Source organism: Musca vetustissima, unplaced genomic scaffold (genome assembly GCF_032173495.1).
Source record: "Musca vetustissima isolate MV318-11 ecotype Yass unplaced genomic scaffold, APGP_CSIRO_Mvet_v1 utg11155, whole genome shotgun sequence".
Classification (NCBI taxonomy): Eukaryota; Metazoa; Arthropoda; class Insecta; order Diptera; family Muscidae; genus Musca; species Musca vetustissima.
In genome coordinates, this window is record NW_026873372.1 from 77,480 (window position 1) to 85,658 (window position 8,179).

The following is an 8,179-nucleotide window of genomic DNA, read 5'->3' on the forward strand; positions in this document are numbered from 1 at the left end:
AATCTTATTTATATAAAAACTCTCCAATACCTGTTTCATAAATAAATGATATTCTATAGGTTTGTTATATCTTCGGATTGGCCTATTTAGACAAGAGAACTTACATATATCTTCTATTGGCAGAATAATTTCAAAAAGTCTTCTATGGAAAGATAAATTTTGCCTTCTGAATGAACTTCAAATAATGGAATATATTGCATCGATCTTTCAAGTATAGAATATATTAAACGGGCATTCTTCAGATAAAATTCCTTCTGTAGTAAATCTGTAAAAATAAATCTTTTCATTAGTCATTTAGGACTCTGAATTGGTCTTCTATAGATAGGTTTTTGATAAGACTTCCACAGAATATTTTTAATATGTTTATACAGTCGTAAACTTGTTTCAGTCGTGAAAAGTGCAATATGTCTGTGATTGTGATTGTGCATTTGTGATTTGTCCCCCCCAAAAAATTGTTGTTCCAGTAGTGATTTTAACTTGTAAGCGTTTTGTACTGTTTTATTATATTGATCTATAATAAAATTTGTTCAAACTATCGGCAATAAAAGTTAATGATCACATACATACGACAATATAATGTTTGTGTATGCGTCCGTCATTTTGTGATTGTCTACGGTTTGTGGAAAAGTATCAAAATTATTATATAAGATAACAAAAACAACAAGAAGAAAATGTAAATGTCATTGGTGTGATGTGATTTTGAAATGAAAAAATGCTAATATTTTTCACATATATATAAAATGCTTGCGAGAGATCAAGTAGAGGAACAAAGTACAAAAGTTCTCGAATTGCGTGCAGCCATTGAAGTTCAACAAAAAATTGGAATATATGTTTCCGGATGACAGAACGGTTTATGCATCCAAACAAGACATACGCAGAGCACGAAGACACAATGTTAACGTCAAAGAAATCCGAGCTAAATTGTTTCAAAATATTTGGCAACAGAGAAAATATACAAATGGCGTTCTATTACACTCTATTATTTACGTAATAGTGACATCAGATACTGATGTAGAGAATGCAAAATTGTCGCATAATTATTCCATACATCCCATATTTCGTACGAGACGATGTCTAAATTCGAACAGCAGTTCGGGCTGCTGTATGATATTTATAGACGAGCAGTCTCGTATATATAAAAATTGGTATGATTTTGTAAAAAATAATGAATTACCTATTGGCGTTATGGTTGCACCAGCTAATGGATGCTATAGCTTGGACGATAACAACATGGAGCAATTAGAGTGTTGCCTTACACCTGCGTATCATAGAAAAAGCCTAGCAAAAATGGATGCCGTATTCTCACCGGTGTCTGCAGTGGGTCAGGCTACTACTTTGGTTCATCCGATATTTTCGCTATTGACCATTGGTGCTAAGACCTATGGGACATTACGTGATTATCAGAGGATGTCCGATAAAGTTAGTCATGGTACGGCAACTAAAACTTCGGCCAACTTGAATTTAAGCGGAAATGTCATTTGTTTGACATCGTCTGTTGCAACTTTGGGTGCTTACATGATTGTTCCGAATGGTGGAGCACTTTCTTTTACAGCAAACATGTCAATTCAGGCGGTAAATAGCGCACCAACATTAATAAATTGTACCAAATTTATTTTGACAACCTATGACATATTCACGCGTTATTTCAGAGATGAAGCTGATCTACAATTTAGCGATCTTATGGCATTCGGTTCTTCATTATTGTTATTAACAAATTCCGTAAACAATATGGTAATAACATCACAGTTGGGAAACATTGGTGGAAATTCATTGCGAAGCTTGTTGCAAACTAATATTAAAGCTGGTCTTTCATTAGTTGCAGAAGAATCTATCCGTTTTACAATACAAAACGGCAATAAGTTTGATCTCTTACGCGAAAATCTGACACCAATTGGTTTCCTAACAACAATCTCAGCTATTGGAACAGTGGTTCTTGAAAAGTCACCTGGTCTAGCAGTTGAAGTAACAAATAAAGAGATAACACAACTTAATTTTATTGAGTTGGCCAAAGTCTATGGTTCGGAGTTTGTCAAACATATTGCAAATTCGAACAATCTCATTGATGTCCTCAATGGAATGGGCATTTATTTTTCAGAGGCAGTTATACAACTGATATTCAATCAAATGCGTCTATTTGTCAATACCTGCGTCGATGTTATCGACGAACAGCAGAACACATTCCTAACAACGGAAATGATCCTATTTAAAATGTTTACGTTTGCGGTGAAAAACTATACGAATTGAGCTATGAATATTTGGATAATAAGAAGGATGAACTAGTGCAGGGTGTCGCAGAATATTTCCAGTCATTGAATCCGATACCGCCATTATCATCGTCGTCGTCATCGGATACGGAGAGCGGTTCTAAACGCAATTGTGATGTTTGTGGTGGTTATTATATTATAATTAAATAGAGGAGGAAGATGTTAATGGATTGTGATTGTCAATATTTTCTTTTCTTTTTTATTCAGTTTGTGATTGTGATTCTCTTTCTTAACTTAGGCAATAGGATATTATATTTATTTTTAGTTATTTAAGTACTCTGGTTATCGATGCTTTGTAATTTTGATTTGCTAACGAATGTGGCACATATCGATCGAGCAAATCAAAAAAGGAAAAATATTATTTATTGTATATTGTGATAATTTTAGTTAGTTAATATATAGCAATAAAAAAGTAATAATAATGATGACGGTAAAAAAAACCCTTCACCACACTGTGGTACGGAGTATTATGTCTGTGTGCATAAGTTTGTAAGCAAAAGAAAACGAGATAGACTCATGGTTGCTTTTGAGAGTATTCATAGAATCGTCCGATTTAATGTAAAGGGTTCACCAACGTCCCTATATATCTTTCTATTTTCACGAAATTTGGCATGTCGTACTGAATTAAGTGCTGTGCTAAGTTTCGTGAAAATCGGTTCTGATTTAGATATAGCTCCCATAACTATTTTCGTCCGATTTAACGTAAATCGGTTTTACTGGTTTTATAGTCTGAAAAGCTAAAATAGGTCTGTTGTAAATAAAACATCTTCGAAAGGTCTAGAATACTTTTTATATGTATTCTGAAGATTAGTAATTGTTTAAATGTCTGCTATATATCAGATATTAAGACCTATGTCGAGAAACATATTCCATAAAGTGAAAGATCTTCCATAGGTCTTATATAGGTAGAAGGACCTTCGGTAAGCCTTTACTACTTCTTCTACAAATAGAAAACATATACTTATCGGTGCAATTTTTGCATAAAATCGAACGGAAATATATATGGGAGCTATATCTAAATAAAACCTGGTTTCAACCAACCTTAACACAAAATATTCTAGACTAAATTCCATACCCGATGCCAAATTTCGTCAGTGGTCTCAATCGACAAACACTGGCAGTAATATCGGACGAAACTATATGGAAGCTATATCACCCATAAGAACTATAAAAAAATGGGTTGAGGCGTCGGGTTAGTTGCCCACTCTCGGAAAACCCAGTGTTCGCTTTGGCGGATATACTCATGAGGTACAAAGCCGATATTATTGACTTACAGGAAATGCGATGGAAAGGGACAGGCGTAAGTAAATCAGACGATTACGCCCTGTATTATAGATGCCATGAAACGAGACATGAATTTGGCTGCGGATTTATGGTTAACAGGAGAATAAAAGACCTTGTGTCCAGATTCACTCCAGTAGATGAGCGAATTGCTATAATCCGTATAAAAGCGAAGTTCTTTTACACCAGTCTAATTTGCTCCCATGCTCCGACCGAAGATAAAGATGAACAGACCGAAGACATATTTTAAGAGCGGCTAGAAACAGCATATGACCGTTGCCCTGGCCATGACATTAAAATTCTGCTAGGAGATTTTAATGCAAAAATCGGAAGGGAAAATATCTTTGGCCCCACCGTCAGAAAATTCAGCCTTCATGAAGAAACATCTGACAACGGCATGCGGTTGATTGACTTCGCGGCAGCAAAAAACATGGTAGTTAGCAGCACCAGATTCAAGCATCTCGATATACACAAGGCCACCTGGATTTCTCCTGATCAAGTAACGAGAAATCAAATTGATCATGTTGTGATAGACGGAAGGCATTCATTCAGTGTTTTAGATGTCCGATCGATCCGAGGAGCGAATATCGATTCGGACCATTACCTTGTGGCAGCCAAGGTACGCACCCGTTTTAATGTTGCAGCAAAGGTGCTACTGATGTGAAAACGCAGCGTATAGGGCAACCCTGCAGACAGTAGCAACACGTAACGCGATAGAGAATTATCGGGAGAAAAGGAGAGAGAATAAACGTGTTTTCAGAAAAAAAGAAGAACGAACATGAAAAACGTGAGCGTGAGCAAATCGAGATGTACAGGAGTCAGAATGAAGTCCGGAAATTTTACCAACGAGTAAAACACCAAACCGAAGGCTTTGGCGCGGGCACATCCTCCTGTAGAGAAGAAGAAGGAAACCTGGTGACAGATACAGACAGCGTGTTGAGGATCTGGAAGGAGCATTTCGAAAAGCTTCTAGTATCAAATAGTGGCGATGAAGAAGATACTCCAGAATCAATGAGAGATTATGGTATAGAGTGTATACCACCTAGCCAAGATGAGGTCATAAAAGCAATTAATCGGCTCAAGAACAACAAAGCTGCAGGAGCCGATGGGTTACCAGTCGAACTATTCAAAACTGGTGGCCAGATGCTGGTCAGGAGCATGCACCAGCTGATTAGCACAATATGGCTAGATGTGTGCAGTGTGAACGATTGAAGCCAATGGTCAATGACATCATCGGACCATACCAATGCGGCTTCAGACCTGGCAACTCCACCATTGACCAGATTTTCACTCTGTGCCAAATCCTGGAAAGACCCACGAAAAGTACATTGACACATACCACCTATTTGTCGACTATAAAGCCGCATTCGACAGCCCTATCCGTTCAGAGGTATTTAAAGCCATGTCTACGTCGGCATTCCTGCAAAATTAATACGGCTATGCAGGATAACTTTAAGTGGCACAAGGTCAGCAGTTAAAGTAGGAAAGGACCTATCGGAGCCCTTCACTACCGAACGAGCATTCAGACAAAGTGACAGTTTGTCGTGTGACCTTTTTTTAACATCCAACTGGACAAGGTCATACGAGACGCAAAGGTGAACAGAAATAGCACTATGTACACCAAACAACACATGTTACTCGCCTACGCCGATGACATCAATATAATGGGTCGAACATTGCGAGCGGTAACAGCCACCTTTGAACAAATTGAAAAGGAGTCTGCCAAAGTGGGTCTGGCAGTAAACGGCGAGAAGACCAAGCTAGTGGTATCAACGCGCAAGACGTCCAGTAGACTCGGACCAACTGTGGAACTTGAGAACTATAGCTTCGAGGTAGTTAAAGACTTTATATACTTTTGTACCGCCATAAATAAAACGAATGACATCAGTTTTGAAATTCGGAGAAGAATTGTGATATATGGATCAGAAGTATGGGTACTTGCGCAAGCAGATGAGGCAGCTCTTGGGGTGATTGAGAGAAAAATTCTCGTAAAGATCTACGGGCCGATCTGCGTCGACGGTGAATATCGGAGTCGAATGAACCACGAGCTTTACAATTTATACGCGGGCATCGTATTGAGCTGCAGCGACTACGGTGGCTAGGCCATGTTGTGCGGATGAATGAAAATGCCCCAGCTCAAAAGGCATATAAAAATGAGTCTACTGATGGTTCCCGTATCAGTAGTCCACCAAAATGGTTGACTTGCGCACAAGACCGACGCGTTTAGAAATCTTTTTTAAGCTCGGCTTATGGAACAACCGTTCTGTAACAAGCCAGCTAAGTAAGTAATTACGTTTAATTAGTTAAATAACAATAAAAAATCCACTTACAAGGTAATTTTTCCTAAGCTCTAATTCAGACCGCTGTCACATTGTCTGGCCGAATAGATTGACCCTTCGTTAGGTTTTCACTTTTTAATGGCTAGCCAGTAAATAACCATTATCATTAAGAATCAATGGCATTATTAAAGGAATTACCACCACCACCATCTACAAACTAATATATTAGAAAGAACATTTAGCATTTCTATTGCCTTCAGCCTACAGGCAGGTTAATGGTCAAAGGGTCGTTTCTTTCGTTTAAAATTAATATGGCGATTAAATTTCCATGTCTACGTCATAAAATGCTTTTTTTTGTCACACAAAAAGGTCATAATAAATGAGATTTACTGTTAATTTATAACTCACTCTCAAACTGACAGGATTTATGATGGCTTGTTTAGAATGTGAAAGATTTATAATTAGTTAGGAAAATAAACACAAGTAAAAATCGATATTTTTACTGAAACGGCTTTCATATTAAATTTCAGTTGTTTAAAGTCTGTATAATATGTTTTTATTTTATCTTAGGGAAGATTTTCTTCCCATGAAAGGTCCTGAAATACAGTTAAATTGATGTTTTTATGTAAAAAAGGCTTATGTGGTATTTAATAATTCATTAAGTCTGACATAAATCTGTGAGGAGACATTATAGACCGCAGTGGTCCGATTACTCAATACGCTTCAAAAGAAATTATCAATTTTTTTTAATAATGCAGATCCTTTATGATGTAGGTACAATTGGATTATCAAATAGGGGAGGTGCTAGAAGCAGGGGACATGTAAGTCCTATCTTCGGATCTATTTGCATATTTAATTAGCTTAACTCGTGTAAAAAGTTTTCAAAATATTAAAATCGTAATAGTTATTAACAGTGGGCGGAGACGCGTAGCCTTCTGCGGATATATCAATATTCCGAGCCTTGGCAATATGTCGCGATATTTGAACCCTCTTAACCAATTAGAGGTTAAGAGATCTTAGTTCTTACCCTAGATCATCACGGAAAATTATAAGCGTCGTCCTTGACAATAACCGCAACTTCATCTAATTCTAAACAATATCGGAATACATACACACCTGCAATATATAATACAACCAACTTCTCCGGTCTATGTTCTTCTGGGGTAGATTTTTCACACAAAATTCTGGTTCTACTGACAGGCAAAATATTAAGCGATTATTTAGTCCCCTAATTCGAACCGAGCCTAAATGACAAATTTCGTGACTACTTGTCCATAACTGTGGTCTGTACTGTGTTTACAAATTATAATGGACATACATTCTCCGTAGATGTAATCATGTCTAGATCTAATAAGCTAGTCAAGATATGACGATCGGTATACTTAAACGTGGGTCTCGACCAATATTTCGCGGCGCTACAAACAAAAATATATAATACCTTTTCACTCTTTGTGCATTCGTTTGTAACATGCAAATGGAAACGAGATAGACACATGGTTCCATTCGAGAATATGCATGAAATCACTTTCTGAGCCGATTTATGAATGTCACTACGTTTGTCTGTCCATGTTAAATCATAAACAAAATACAGGTCGCATTTATGATCCGAATTGGATGAAATTACGCACAGCTCATTTATTTGGCCCAAAGACGAACCCTATTGAAATTGGGAAAATGGGTTCAGATTTAGATATAGCTCCTATATATATTTTCGTTTGATTTTAAGTAATATCTGTGCAATTGAGACGAAATTTTGCACAACATATCAAGTTGAGACTATTATGACGTTATTGCGTTTTGTTGAAATTTGTGCAGATGCAGACATAGCTCCCATATATATTTTGAAGGTGTCTGATTGAGATTAAATTTTGAACAGTGAAGCATACCGAATCAAGTTTGCCATGTATGAAGTTTGCTTTAAATCGAGTTAAATAAATTTGTCCCATTGTACGTAAAGGACTCTAAATCTGCCCGAACGAAATGAAATTTAGCATAGGTTGCCGAAAGGCATGGCATGATGTTAGTCGGTTCACTTTTAGATAAAAATCTTCAAAAGGCGACATCTGTTAGGATAGAATATATCCAAAGTGGTGAAGGGGATCATGTAGTCGACCCAGTCCAACTTTAGTACTTTCCTTACTGGTTTAAATTCCTAATATTTTTTTCATGATTTCTTTAATATTTACCATTTTACTTTCATTTATTTCAAAAGCTAGACCTACGAATTTTTATTTTATCCTACTTTTATGATCAAACATACGAAGCTGTTGGACGATATTATGAAGGCTATCGTGATTACAGTTCACAAAGCAACAACAATAAAAACCAACTAGATGGATTGTTGGTGAAAAAAGA

General features: G+C 36.8%; 1 pseudogene; it reads left to right on the forward strand.

Annotated features, from left to right (window-relative positions):
• The first annotated feature begins 818 nt into the window (after positions 1-818).
• On the forward strand, positions 819-2,414 carry LOC133324863 (uncharacterized; annotated as a pseudogene).
• Positions 2,415-8,179: the final 5,765 nt, after the last annotated feature.